The sequence below is a fragment of the Podarcis gaigeae genome (assembly GCF_964106915.1).
Source record: "Podarcis gaigeae genome assembly, chromosome: 17".
In the NCBI taxonomy this organism is placed as follows: domain Eukaryota; kingdom Metazoa; phylum Chordata; class Lepidosauria; order Squamata; family Lacertidae; genus Podarcis; species Podarcis gaigeae.
Window position 1 is genome coordinate 40257379 of NC_139694.1, and position 15695 is coordinate 40273073.

General features: G+C 45.1%; 1 protein-coding gene across 1 annotated transcript in view; it reads right to left on the minus strand.

The window, feature by feature from the left end:
- Positions 1 to 925: 925 nt before the first annotated feature.
- Positions 926 to 15695, minus strand: part of LOC310834974 (intercellular adhesion molecule 2-like) — a 105323-nt gene continuing 90553 nt past the window's right edge. The window contains exon 7 of the mRNA XM_083719595.1: positions 926 to 1145. The gene's annotated coding sequence lies outside the window, so the exon portion shown is untranslated. The remainder of the gene's footprint in view (positions 1146 to 15695) is intronic.

A 15695-nucleotide genomic window follows, 5' to 3' on the forward strand; every position in this document is an offset into this window, starting at 1 on the left:
GTCCTACCCCCTGCCAAGCAGGAAACACCATCAGAGCACTCCTGACATATGGTTGTCAAGCCTCTACTTAAAGACCTCCAAAGAAGGAGACTCCACCACACTCCTTGGCAGCAAATTCCACTGTCGAACAGCTCTTACTGTCAGGAAGTTCTTCCTAATGTTTAGGTGGAATCTTCTTTCTTGTAGTTTGGATCCATTGCTCCATGTCCGCTTCTCTGGAGCAGCAGAAAACAACCTTTCTCCCTCCTCTATGAGACATCCTTTTATATATTTGAACATGGCTATCATATCACCCTTTAACCTCCTCTTTTCCAGGCTAAACATGCCCAGCTCCCTTAGCCGTTCCTCATAAGTCATCGTTTCCAGGCCTTTGACCATTTTGGTTGCCCCCCTCTGGACACGTTCCAGTTTGTCAGTGTCCTTCTTGAACTGTGGTGCCCAGAACTGGACACAGTACTCCAGGTGAGGTCTGACCAGAGCAGAATACAGTGGCACTATTACTTCCCTTGATCTAGATGCTATACTCCTATCGATGCAGCCCAGAATTGCATTGGCTTTTTTAGCTGCCGCGTCACACTGTTGGCTCATGTCAAGTTTGTGGTCAACCAAGACTCCTAGATCCTTTTCACATGTACTGCTCTCAAGCCAGGTGTCACCCATCTTGTATTTGTGCCTCTCATTTTTTTTGCCCAAGTGCAATACTTTACATTTCTCCCTGTTAAAATTCATCTTGTTTGTTTTGGCCCAGTTCTCTAATCTGTCAAGGTCGTTTTGAAGTGTGATCCTGTCCTCTGGGGTGTTAGCCACCCCTCCCAGTTTGGTGACATCTGCAAATTTGATCAGGATGCCCTTGAGTCCATCATCCAAGTTGTTGATAAAGATGTTGAATAAGACCGGGCCGGCCCAAGACAGAACCCTGTGGCACCCCACTTGTCACTCTTCTCCAGGATGAAGAGGAACTATTGATGAGCACCCTTTGGGTTCGGTCAGTCAGCCAGTTACAAATCCACTGAGTGGTAGCATAGTCAAGACCGCATTTTACCAGCTTCTTTACAAGAATATCATGGGGCACCTTGTCAAATGCCTTGCTGAAATCAAGGTAGGCTACATCCACTGCGTTCCCTTCATCTACCAGGCTTGTAATTCTGTCAAAAAACGAGATCAGGTTAGTCTGACATGACTTATTTTTCAGATATCCATGCTGACTATTGGTGCTCACAGACTGTTTGCTTAATGATCTGCTCCAGAATCTTCCCTGGTATTGATGTCAGACTGACTGGGCGGTAATTATTTGGGTCCTCTCTTTTCCCCTTTTTGAAAATAGGGACAACATTTGCCCTCCTCCAGCCTGCCGGGACTTCGCCTGTTCTCCAGGAATTCTCAAAGATGACTGCCAGTGGTTCTGAGATCACATCTGCCAGTTCTTTTAATACTCTTGGATGCAGTTCATCTGGCCCTGGAGACTTGAATACATCTAAACTAGCCAAGTATTCTTGTACTATCTCCTTAGTTATTCTGGGCTGTGTTTCCTCTGCTGAAAACAATGCCCGACCTGAAGAATTTGGGGCCGGATTGTGTGCCCGTGCCCACGATTTCCGGCGTCTGCGCAGACACGATTTCCGGTGCCGCGGAAGTGAGTCCCTGTGCCGTGCTGCGCCGGTTTAGCACAGCACGCGGGCGCTCACCGAGCGGGAGGCTCAGTTCGGGGGTGCTTGTGGACTGGTTAAACGACCCCCGTAGGCCGCTTGTGGCCCATGGGCCTTAGGATTCCTACCCCTGGGATACATGCACCAAACCAAAGGCTGCATTCAATGATGCATACCATCCAACATTTCTCCGACTAAAATAGAGACATCCCATTTCATAACAATAATTTTACTATTTATACCCCACACATCTTACTAGGCTACCCCCATCACTCTGGGCAGCTTCTAACATATATAAAACCATAATACAACATTAAACAATACAAAAAGCTTCCCTATACAGGATTGTCTTCAGATGGGTCAGGGGTTGGATAACTCCATACCCTCCAACATTTATCCAATGCAAATAGGGATGTCCTAAGGAATCAAATCAGAAACCGGGATCAAATCAGAAACCGGGATGGCTTCTCTAATTTAGGGACGTCCCTGGAAAATAGGGACACTTGGAGGCTCCGTGATAAACTACGGAGAACATTCATCAACACAAGGATTTCTCCTTGGGTAATGGAACTTTCGCTTTCTCCTTCCCTGCACTCCCCTAAATCTGTTCTGGAGGTTCTGCCAACTCTATATCATAGTGTTAACAAACCAGAGTTCTCAGAATTCCTTGCAGGATGACATGACTCTTAAAGTGGTATAGGAATGCTTTACCTGTATTATGTGGGTGTGAGCCTTGTTCCAAAAGGGGAAGATGAGATTTGTGTGATGCAGCAGGGTAACAGAGCTGCACCTTCTGTCCTTTTTTTCAGTTTGTGTAGCAAGGACTTGAGAGAGTTGTTCCCAAAGGGATGGAGATCAGAGCCCATGGCCCCACACCCACCCAGCCCCTCCCTGATCTTGTCTGTGATCCTAGTTTTTATGAGTCTTACCCTCCATGCACCTAGAACCTCCAAGGCCTTCATTGCGGCTGTGCATGGCCTGCAAGACAGAGAAGGAGGAGTGTGTTTTCACGTTGTCCTACAAATGCCTCTTGCATTGCTTTAGTTTAAAACACAAAGGTACAGCCTCCACTGACTAAAGTGTTTCTTGGATTTAAAAACGACCCTGAGAGGCACAAGTAGCATTCAAAAGGTGCTTCTCAGGGCAACAGCTTCCAGGGGTAACTATGTTTACCTGTTTCAGAAAAAAAGGGGGGCAACAAAAGTTTTGTGATGCCTTAAAGACAAAAAAAGAATTGCATAGACTTTCATGATAAAAGTCCACTTCATCAGATAAAGTGGACTCCAGTGGTCTGTGAGCTTCATTCAGGTGATCTGCAACATGTCTCTAGATTTGTAATTGAAGATGGCAGACAGCACACACCCTTCATGTTAAATGCTCAAATTGATTTTAAATTTTTATTGCGTTTGTTTCTTACATTATATTCTATTGTTTGTGGTGGGAAAAAGTTTGGAAACCATTGCTCCAGTCCACAAATGTTTATGCTGTAATAAAACTGGTAGTCTTTAAAATAACGTAAGGCTCTTCTTTGCTTCCACAATGCTAACTGATGAGGAAAGAGCCATGTGTCACCCACAAGCAACGCCGCTGACTCACGGCCGGCCTGCTCATGAGGCCTGGTGAGGCGGTCCCCTAGGGACCAGATCCAGGCTCCTCCGCCACAGCTCACTGCCGCTGCCGCCCTGAGCCCCTCCAGCTGTCGCCCATTATGGCCGCTGCCTCCATGCCTGTCATGGCATCTGCTGCAGCTGGTTCTCAAGGCTGCTTCGACTCAGGGCTGACCCAGCTGCACTCCAGTAGTGAGAGGTGCCGCGTCCTCCATTTCTGACCCCTGAGGAATATCTTTCCATGCTTTAGGGTTCCGCTTTTGGTAAGCAACAATAAAACAGTCCATTTGTCTGAATATGAGTGACAGTGATGCAGGGTAGGGTGATTGCCAGATGATATTGAACCACACAATGGGAATGTTTATTATTATTATTATTATTATTATTATTATTATTATTAAATGAATGCATTATTAACAACACATGACTCCTTCCCTCCAGGCCACTCTGAGTGGTATACCATATTAGTATTATTACTTTGATTGTTAGTCAAAATGGGGAAATTTTTGTACCACCATCTATAGAAGCCTGACATTCTAAGGTGTGGGAAATGACTTGTATGGTTAAGTTGGCAAGAATAAGAGGAGGCAAACCGAGTGAAGCTCTGGTCAATTTCTTGGCCGTGCTGGCAGAGGCTGATAGGAGCTGGAGTCCAGCAACATCTGCAGGGTCACAGGCTGTGTTAAGTTGTGGGTTGACATAGCCGACGACCAGCGATTTCTCCAAATAGCTCTTTATTTCGTAAGCTGGAATAGAACTGACTGCAAACAGCTCAGCCGGCCTGCTTTTATAGGCAGCCGGCTGTCAACATTGTAGCAACAACAGCCCAGAGTTCCCGCCTAAAATAACTGACGCGGACCTGAGGGAAAACTATCTACAGACCTGAGTGAAAACTATATACAGTATCCCCCTGCTGGCCCAGGGTGAAACTTCACTACATAACACCCCTCCCCACCGAGATAAGGCGTTAGTTACAATCGTAATGGTTTCCTTATATACAGCACTACGCATAATGGTTCAATTAGGCACAAAAGCATATCGGTTACATTTCCCATACTTAGACCAACAGTGATACATGTCCAACAACATAGTCCTTTAAATAAGTTGGGTGCTTGGGAACTCTGCCAGACCGCCAGGGACTGGTAGCCAAATCCGGAGGGCCACACAGTTCTTGCTGAGGCTGTGGTGCGACCCTAGGTGGCGTTGGAACCTACTCCCCTGGATCCGCTGCTGTGGGTGGAGCCTCCGCAAGTGGAGTGGTCTGAGTCTGTGGTAACTCTGGCAGACCCTCTGAAGCGGCTCGGTTCGGCTCCACGCTGGCAGTTTGTGAGGGAGGTATAGGTGGGGCCTCGCCATCTGTACGTGTCTCTTCTGGAGCCGCAAGCGCAGTTGGGGGCATCTCGGTAGTGTCCAAGTCCCCAACCCTGCGCCTAAGCTGGTCTATGTGCCGTCGCCACAAGCGTCCGTCTTCGAGTGCCACCTGGTACGAGCGAGGTCCAGTGACTCCCACTACTGTGGCTGGCACCCAAGGAATGTCCCCCACATAGTTCCGGGCAAAGACCTGGTTTCCTGGGACAAATGACCGTGGCGTGTTGGCACAGCCTGGGGGTTCAGCCACGGCAAAGTCCGGGTGTAGCCGGTCGAGCGGTGACCTGAGGCGGCGGCCCATAAGCAGTTCAGCAGGACTCCGCCCTGTGGCCGCATGAGGGGTGATGTGTTGCACGAACAAGTATTCGGCGACCCACTCATGCCAGTCTCCCCGGTCCAGGCGCGCCAGTGCCTCTTTTGCCGAGCGCACCATTCTTTCCGCTTGCCCGTTGCTGGATGGATGAAAGGGTGCCGTTAGGGCATGGCGGATGCCCAGTCCCAAAAGATGTGCCTGATGTGAACTGCGGTCCGTTGTCAGAGACAAGGACATCAGGACACCCATGTGTTGCAAACAGGCCTCGCAGCACCCGGATGACAGCTTCGGTAGTGGTGGAGGGCATCAGGGCGACCTCCAGCCATTTGGAATAGGCGTCCACCACTACCATAAAGGTCCGGCCGAGAAAGGGGCCAGCCAGATCGATGTGCACCCTCGACCAGGGTGTCTTTGGTGTCTCCCAGGTGTGTCCCTTAGCTGCCGGTGGTGCAGGCCTCGACTCTTGGCACGCTTGACAGGCGGACACCCAGGCAGTGATGGCATCGTCCATATTAGGCCACCAGACGCAACACCGAGCCAACGCCTTCATTTTGACAATTCCCGGGTGGCCAACATGCAGAGCCTTCAGGACGCGCTGACGGAGTCCCTGGGGAATCACGACGCGGTCTCCCCACAGCAGACAGCCGCGATGAGCTGAGAGTTCATGTTGTCTGGTTGCGAAAGGCTGGAACTCTGATGCAAAAGGCCCTTGTGGCCACCCCCTCCACACCCAGTTGAGCACCCGGCTGATGGTGCGATCCTGGGCAGACGCGGAGGCCACAGTGGCAGCCGATACAGGCGCTGCCGGAAGATCTTCAATCAGAAGGAGCGATGAAGCTGGAGCCGGGTCTTCCACAAATGCTGGAAGAGGGCAACGGCTGAGGGCGTCGGCATGGCCCATCGATTTCCCCGGGCGATGGATGAGCCGGTAGTGGTAGGCAGCCAGGAAAACAGTCCATCGCAGCATGCGTGGCGAGAGGACCGGTGGAGTTGGACGATCACCGGCGAGGAGGCCCAGGAGTGGCTTGTGGTCAGTGATGAGGTCAAACGTCCTGCCATAGAGGTATTCATGGAACCTCTTCACTCCAGCCACAAGTGCCAGTGCCTCCTTGTCGAGCTGGCTGTAATTCCGTTCCGTCGGAGATAGCGTCCTGGAAAAGTAGGCGAGCGGTGCTTCTCTTCCGTCTGGAAAACGGTGACTAAGGACAGCACCGATGCCAAAAGGTGAGGCGTCGCAGGCAAGGACCAGCGGCCTGGATTCACTGTACTGTACCAGCACACTGTCTGATGAAAGGAGAGCCTTGACCGCGTTGAAGGCCGCCGTCTCCCGATGACCCCAGGCCCAAGGCGTCTTAGTGCTAAGGAGTCGGTGAAGAGGCTCAGCCACTGTGGCTTTGTGGGGCAGGAACATGTTATAAAAGTTCAGCAGCCCCAGGAACGCCTGCAACTCCGTCTTCTTCTTTGGGGTGGGGGCCTGCTGGATAGCGTGGATCTTGGATGTGGTCGGGTGAAGGCCGGAGGCATCGATAAGATAGCCCAGGAACTCTACCTGTGGAACGGCGATCTGGCACTTCTCCCTCTTTACCTTGAGCCCGGCCTCTTGGAACTTGGTCAGCACGGCACGGAGGCGCTCGAACAGCTGCTGGTGTGAGTCTGCAGACACCAAGACGTCATCAAAATATGGTACCACGCCCGGAAGCCCTTGCAGGAGACGCTCCATAAGGCTTTGGAAGATGCCAGGAGCCACACTCACCCCGAACTGCAACCGGCGGCAACGGAATGCCCCCCGGTGGGTGACGATCGTCTGGGCTTCAGCAGTGGCATCATCGACTGGCAGTTGTTGATAGGCTTGGGCAAGGTCCAGCTTAGCGAAGACCTTACCCTCACCCAGGGAATGCAGCAGATGTTGGACAACAGGAACCGGATAAGCGTGCTGCTGAAGTGCCTTGTTGATCGTGCACTTGTAGTCAACGACCTTGGGACATGAGCGGCCCTGTAGATGAGATAGCAACAAGATCCAAAGCTAAAGCTGCACAAAAGAAAAGGGGCTCTCTATCAGGACTATTGCCAACAGGCGCAGCTGGACAGGAAAAAGGAATATCTGCATTCATGGATTCAGTGACACAGGCACTGCTTAAAATAAATGAATCTTTAGAAAATCTGACTAAGCAGAGTACGGAAAATACTAAACAATTGACAGAACTTACAGCAAAATTAGATTTAAACACCAAAAGCATCACATCTAATACAGAGACCATAAATAAATTGGTGCAAGAAAACGCTACTATCAGGAAAATTGCGGAAGAAGCTAAATTTACTGCAGAATCCACACAGGGAAACTTAGTACCGGTTTGTAAGAAGCTTGACCAACATGAGGCGACCTTGTCTTTGTGGGAAATGCAGCGTAAGGAGAAGAATTTGAGACTTAGACTTGTTCCAGAGAGTGAAGGGGACAGTCTAGTGGACTTTCTCACAAAAGAACTTTCGGAATTTTGGCAGGTGAACCTAGAGGAAGAAGAATTTGAGATAACAACCGCCTTCACATTGGGCAGATCCCAAGGGATTGCCTGATAACTTTGAGATCTAAAGAGGAAAGCGATAAAATATTAAACTTGCATTACCAGAAAACTCTTCAGATCGAAAACGCTACTGTGCAAATCTACAGGGACATCCCAAAATATATTCTAGAGGTGAGAACCTACTTTAAGAACTTGGTTGACCTGCTGAAAAAGAACAACATACCTTTTAGGTGGGAATATCCACAAGGTCTGTCTTTTAATTTCAAAGGAAAGAAAGTCAAGATAAGAACAGTACAAGATAAAGAACAATTCCTGGACAGATACGAGGAGGACTTGGTGAAAGGAGTGCTGAACTCGACATCTGACACAGACTTGGGAAACTTGACATTTGGGCTTAAGTCACCAACGGAAGAAGAACAGCCACAGGGTGCGGCTGGAGGAAACTAACCAGCAATGTCTCTGCGATTCCTAACCTGGAATTGTAACGGATTGAATCTTCCCAGAAAAAGATGTGAAGTTTTTCATATTTTGAAAAGAGAACAATTGGATGTGATCTGTCTACAAGAAACCCATGTGACAAGGGCACATAGAAGACTACTTATAAACAAAAGATTAGGACAAGAGTTTATTTCATCAGATAAAGTCAAGAAAAGAGGTGTGGTGATTTATGTAAAAGAGAAATTGGACCCAAAACCGATCTTTAAAGATGAACATGGAAGAATTTTGGCAATTGAAATACAGATCCAAGGAGAAAAGTTTTTGACAGTTGGCATATATGCACCAAATGAAGGGAAGGCAGAATTTTATAAGAAATTGCATGAGACATTGATGGACTTTTTGGATTATAAGGTGATTCTTTTAGGAGATATGAACGTTGTCGTTTCTACAAATATGGACAAAGCACAAAGACAGGTGATTTCTAAGGATGGGAGATTACCTAAGACCTTTTTTGAAATGACTGAAAACATGGACCTGATTGATATTTGGAGAACAAGAAACCCTCTCGAGAGAGAGGGGACATTCTTTTCAGAGTCACAGATGACATGGACAAGAATAGATCAAATATGGATTACTAGTGGAATGGCTCCAAAGATAAAAAAAGTGGAAATCTGCCCAAAGACATGCTCCGACCATAACGCGGTAAAGATGGAAATGAAGGTAACAACAGCTGGCTCCTTTAGATGGAGAATGAATGACACCCTTTTTAGAGATCCAGAAGTTTACAAAAAGGCTCAAAAAACTTTGAGGGACTATTTTGAGATAAATTTGAGGACAGAAGTGGAGAAAAGAGTGATTTGGGACGCAAGCAAGGCCGTGATGCGAGGTTGCCTAATACAGCAGAATTCCTTAAAAAGGAGAAAACAAAATGAGAAGAAAGACAGGATTCTGGATAAAATTAAAGAAAGTGAAAAGAAACTGAGGTCAAAACCAAAGTCTCATGAGATTTTGAGAGAAATTAAGTTTTACCAGATGCAGTATATGGAATTGATGAATCAGGAGATAGAATGGAAAATCAAGCAAATGAGACAAAGGACATTTGAATCAGCAGACAAATGTGGGAAACTTCTATCATGGCAATTGAAGAAGAGACAGAAATTGAATACGGTCACGAGCTTGGAAGTGGATGGAAAGAATATCTCTAAGCCAAATGAGATTAGTAACTGCTTTCAGAGTTATTTCAGAAGACTGTATGCACAAGGGCCGGAAAATGAAGGAGAAATGGAAGATTTTCTTAAGAACTATGGATTACAAAAAATTTCGCAACAGAGCAAGATGGTTTTAAATGAGAAGATAACTGAGCAAGAAATAGAGGGGGCCATTCAAAATATGCAATTAGGGAAATCTCCAGGACCAGATGGACTAACCTCCAGATATTACAAAGCACTAAAGGAATGGTTAATACAGCCGTTTAAGGAGGTTTGCAATGAAATATTAGAGGGGAGAAAGGCACCTGAATCGTGGACAGAAGCTTTCATTACACTTATACCAAAGACTGAAGCTGATAAGAAACAGATCAAGAACTATCGCCCTATATCATTACTTAATGTGGATTACAAAATATTTGCAGACATTTTGGCAAAAAGATTAAAGAAGGTGTTGGTGGAGGAGATTCAAAAGGACCAAGCAGGCTTTCTCCCGGGTAGACATTTATCAGATAATGTAAGGAATATAATTGACATTATAGAAATGCTGACAGTTAATACTAATACAAAGGCAGTTTTGATTTTTGTGGATGCGGAGAAAGCCTTTGACAATATCTCTTGGAATTTTATGAAGAAGAATCTCCATGGGATGGGGGTAGGCCAGAGGTTTGAAAATGGTATAGGTGCAATATATTCGGAACAAAAGGCAAAACTAATTGTAAATAATGTGGTTACTGACGAACTTTCCATAGAAAAAGGGACACGGCAGGGATGCCCAATTTCCCCGTTACTTTTTATATCAGTCCTGGAGGTTTTGTTGAATATGATAAGGGGGGACCAGCTGGTGAAAGGGGTCCAGGTCGGAGCCAGAGAGTACAAATTGAAGGCTTTTGCAGATGACTTAGTTTTGACTTTACAAGAGCCAGACACTAGTACAAAAAGAGTTTTAGAATTAATTCGAGTTTTTGGTCAGGTTGCAGGATTTAAATTGAATAAGCAAAAAACTAAGGTTTGGGGGAAAAAATTAACAAATGTGGAAAGAGAGAGGTTCCAAGAGGAAACTGGATTAACTATGGCAAAAAGAGTGAAATATCTGGGAATTAATATGACATCTAAAAATGTGAATTTATTTAAAGACAATTATGATAAGTGCTGGACAGAGATAAAGAAAGACTTAGAAATATGGTCGAACCTGAAGCTTTCCTTGTTAGGCCGAATTGCAGTGGTTAAAATGAATGTGTTGCCTAGAATGTTATTTTTGTTTCAGGCACTACAAATTGTGGATAAATTAAATTGTTTCAAGAAGTGGCAGAAAGATATATCTAAATTTGTCTGGCAGGGCAAAAAGCCCAGAATAAAGTTTAAGATACTTACCGACGCAAAAGAAAGAGGGGGTTTTGCCCTGCCGGACTTAAGACTGTATTATGAAGCGGCAGCTTTCTGCTGGTTGAAAGATTGGCTACCACTTGAAAATGCAGACATTCTGGATTTGGAAGGTTTTAACAATATGTTTGGTTGGCATGCATATATTTGGTATGACAAGGTTAAAGTGCACAAGGGTTTTAAAAACCATATTGTCAGGAAAGCACTATATAATGTTTGGATTCGGTATAAGGATTTGTTGGAAAACAAAACGCCCAGGTGGCTATCACCAATGGAGGCTAAAGAGGTGAAGAAACTTAATATGAGAACTAATTGGCCAAAATATTTTGAGATCTTAGAACTAGAAAGTGGTGAATTTAAATTACAGAGCTTTGAGAAGATAAAGTCCAAGGTACGAGATTGGCTCCATTATTTTCAAATAATGGAGGCCTTTAAACAAGACAGGAAAATTGGATTCCAGGTGGAAAAATCGAAATTAGAAACTGAATTGCTAGAACCCAATACGAAGAATTTATCAAGGATGTATAACTTGCTGTTGAAGTGGAATACAATTGATGAGACAGTAAAATCAGCCATGATTAGATGGGCACAGGACTTAGGTCATGATATTATGTTTGCTGACTGGGAACAGTTGTGGACCACAGGTATTAAATTTACGGCTTGTAATGCCTTAAGAGAAAACATTATGAAAATGATTTACAGGTGGTACATGACCCCAGCCAAGCTCGCGAAGATTTACCATTTGCCCAATAATAAATGCTGGAAATGTAATGAGACCGAAGGTACCTTTTTCCACCTTTGGTGGACCTGCCCAAAGATCAAGGCCTTCTGGGAACTGATTTATAATGAAATTAAGAAAGTACTTAAATGTACTTTTCATAAGAAACCAGAGGCATTTCTTTTGGGTATGGTCGGCCAATTGGTGTCAAGGAGGGATAAGATCTTTTTTATGTACGCCACAACGGCAGCAAGGATTCTTCTAGCAAAGTATTGGAAGACACAAGAGCTACCCACGCTGGAAGAGTGGCAGGCGAAAGTGATTGACTTTATGGGATTGGCAGAAATGACCGGCAGAATCCGTGACCAAGAGAAAGAGACTGTGGAGGAAGATTGGAAGAAGTTTAAAGCATATCTTAAAAATTGCTATAAAATTGAGGAGTGTTAAAGTGTTAAGGGAAAGGAAGATGTATAATTACAGCTATATATATCTTTTGATTTAAAGGGTAATTGAAAGGAGAATAAGTTAAACTATAATTGGCTAAAAGGGTTGCTGAAAAATTTTGAAACTAGGATGCAAAAAGGGGAAGGTACGGGGAAGTCCGAGAAAAGAGGCTTATGAAAATGAGGTTAAGAAAGCAAAATGTATGTATGTGTCTGTCAGGGGTCAGGAGCAGAGGCACAGGAGAGGGAGGAAATGGAGAGCGAGGGGGAGGAATCCGAGGGGAGCGTAGGCGGTGACAGTGGTCAGAGGGATTCCATGAGCCTCTCCAGCGAATCGGAAGATTCACAGAAGGGAGCGCCGATGGCCAGGGCAAGGGGGGTGCCAAGGGGGAAACCCCAGAAGGAAGGGGCCAGCGGGGACTCCCAGAGCAGCAGTTGGAAATCAGGACCAGCTTCCCCACCAGAGCGCAGTGGGGGGGAGGAGTCCCAGGCATCGGGACCAGTGTTTTCACCACCAGCGAGAGGAGATGAGTCAGGATTGGCCACGCCTCCATCGGAGAGCGGGGAAACGGTCAGGAGGAAGGTTACCGGCTGGGCGCGCGCGCCAAGTTCAAATGTACAGGCGAGCGGCACAGCAGGTAGCCCGGATAGGGAGCCAGGTCCTAAAGCCCGCCGGAAGGAGGGGCAAGACTCAGGGGGGTCAGCGTCAGAAGAGTCCAGAAAGGAGGAAACCCCAGGGGGCAGAAGGACCCAGAGGAGGAAAGAACAACGGAAGAGGTGGAGTAAGGCTAGAGTCTTAAACTGGTGTCTAGGAGGCGGAGACTCAGATGGAGCTTCGCCGGTCTAGGTTCTAAGACGTAGAGTTGCACGCTGCGGTTTGGAAATGGAAACTAATCTTCAATAAAGACTTTTATACGTTATTACTGACTAGCGTTGGTCCTCTGTGAGCTGGGACCTAGAGGCAACTCTGACAGTGTCTGTGTTTGTTGTTGTTTGCATTGTTTGGTGTTGTTTCGTTGTTAAAATTGGAAAATTAATAAAAATTTTATAAAACGAAAACTATATACAGTATCCCCCTGCTGGCCCAGGGTGAAACTTCACTACATAACAGGCTGCCCAGCTATTTTCTAAGTAGGGCTACAAGTAAGAATGGGGGATAAATTGGTGTGCATTTTGATGTGAATTAGAATAATAGAATCATAGAATTGTAGAGTTGTAGGGGACCCCAAGGGTCATCTAGTCCAACCCCCTGCAATGCAGGAAACTCAGCTAAAGTATCCATGACAAGTACCCAGCCTCTGTTTAAAAATCTCCAATAAAGGAGGGTCCACAACCTCCCGAAGGAGACAGTTCCACCGCCAAACAGCTCTTCCTGTCTGAAAGTTCTTCTTGATGGTTAGTCATCTCAGGACCCTCTTTCCCAGGCTAAACATACTCAGGTCCCTCAACCATTCCTCATATGCAAACAAATTGCAGATATCCTTCAAAATATCCACTTCTCATAATTTTGAGGTGCAGTTCTCCTATATACAGTATCTGAAAACTGCCAGCACAAATGAGCATAATATTCAAATTGGGCACAGATATGTGTGTAAATTTTCATAAGAGCTTAAAAAATAAATCACAGAGTGATGTGGGAATGGGGCAATTTGAACTGGAATAACCAGGAACTAAGATAAAGCAAAATGGACAGATTCACCAAACTCTAGTCACAGGTGGCTTGCCTCATGAAATGAAGGTGTTTGCCCTCAATGGAGGAAGAAACTGGATTTAAGACTGGATTACTTCTGAGTGAAATAACAGAGAAGTATCCACCAACTTTGAATCATTAGGAATGAGGGATTCCCAACTTGGATGAAGCTATTGAGGGGGTGCTCATTAAATTTGCAGATGACACCAAACGGGGGGGGGGGGGGGAGCTAATGCCGCAGACACCAAACCAGAATTCAAAATGACCTTAATAGATTGGAGAAGTTCTTGTGTCCAGTTCTGGGCATGGTAATTTAAGAAATATATTAACAAGCTGGAACATGTGCAGGGGAGGGCAACCAAGATGATCAAGGGTCTGGAAACCAAGTCTACTGCAGAACAGTTGAGGGAATTGGGTATATTTAGCCTGGTAAAGAGGCAACTGAGAGGAGAATTGATAGCCTCTTCTAATATCTAAAGGGCTCTCACATGGAGGATGGAGCAAGCTTTTTTTCTCCTGCTTTAGAGGGGAGGACCCAAACCAATAGATTCAAGTCACAAGAAAAGAGATACCTACTAAACATCAGGAAGAACTTTATGACAGTAAGAACTATTGTACAGTAGAACGGAGTCCTTCTATGGGAGGCTTTAAAGCAGAAGTTGGAGAGCCACCTTTCACGGATGCTGGAGTTGAGATTCCTACATTGCGGAGGGTTGGATGGGGTGGCCCTTGGGGTCCCTTCCAACTCTAAAATTCTATCCTTCTATAATCAAATAACCAAGAGAAGTATCTCATCTATTTTGGGATAATGAGGAAGTGAAAGAAATTGAATCTCAAACTGAATTCAGGACTGGGATAAATAGGAACCCAAAATTGACTGATTCCTCCATCCTTAGCCACAAGTGACTTACCTTATGGAATGAAGGTGTTTTTCCTCAACTGAGGGTCTTACATGGAAGCTGGAAACAGCAGCATGTTTTAGCTCCAAAATTCCTGAGCGGTGGCAATATTAGTTTGTTATAACAACTATACACACAGGCAAGTTAAAGCTTTCTGTAAATTTCTGGGTGGGGTGGACAGTCTCTCTATGGAGATGGTGCCTACGGAGTAAAACCATAACTTAATTATATTCTTGTTGTATATAACTCCCAGAAGGTTTAATACAATTAACAATGTATCTTTATTTTTCCTGCTGGAAATGTAAATCTCTGCCAATCTTTATCAATATCAAAGCTTATTGACTTGTGCCCAAACTTTGCCTTGCAAACATTCTTCCTTTAACCACCAGGACAGTCCATTGGCAGTTTCTTTTTTTCTAATGTTGACACTGTCTTTGTTTTCCTGCATCAAATATTTTCCTTATCTGCTTTGTAATATGCTTTTATGCATTTCAAAAACTCAACAGATCCCTTTTTTCCCTTTTCCACTCTTCTTCACATTGGATAAAAATATTGTTATGAATCTGTGGGTGCAAGACATCCTGAATTCTGGATTAAGTTAGTGTTAGTATTTAATTAAGGTTGGGATGTTAGAACTAAGAAATAGCAAGACCTGTGCATATTCAAGATGTGTGTTGCCAGTGTTAATCCAGGAGTTAGCGGGTAGGTTAATTCCAGTAGGTGAGCTCTTTAATGAGTTTTATTATTCATATTTTTAAAATAGTTTTTTTTAATTTATTTTTTAAAATTCCATGATACAGTAGTAGCTACAAAAATTACAACTTGAATAAGCTGAATATGGAGTCCTCTCTTAAAAGTAAGGCTTAGCCCAGGGGTCAGTAAGCTTTTTCAGCAGTGGGCCAGTCCACTGTCCCTCAGACCTTGTGGGGGGCCAAACCATATTTTGAAAAAAAAATAATGAACAAATTCCTGTGCCCCACAAATAACCCAGAGATGCATTTTAAATAAAAGCACACATTCTACTCATGTAAAAACACGCTGATTCCCAGACCGTCTGTGGGCCAGATTGAGAAGGCGATTGGGCTGGATCCGGCCCCCGGCCGAAGGTTGCCTACCCATGGCTTAGCTCTTTCCACCCACAGAGGACAGTAGCTCCTCCTGGGTCTCACCTGGGATCTTTCCTTTCTCCTCCCAGCCTATTACCCAGGGAGACCAACATTTCTCTGTATCCCATCCAGGGCCCTCCATCAACCATTTACCACCCCCATCAGTATACAATCTCTGGACCTTAATAAAAGCCCCAAAGGACTTCAAAGAAAGAAAAGAGAAAGAAGAGAAACAGAAAAAGGGTTGAAAGAAAGAAAGAAAGAAAGAAAGAAAGAAAGAAAGAAAGAAAGAAAGAAGCTAAGATTTAAAACAAAAACTAGAGAAAGATACAAAAAAGAAAACTTCTGATTTTCTGTCTT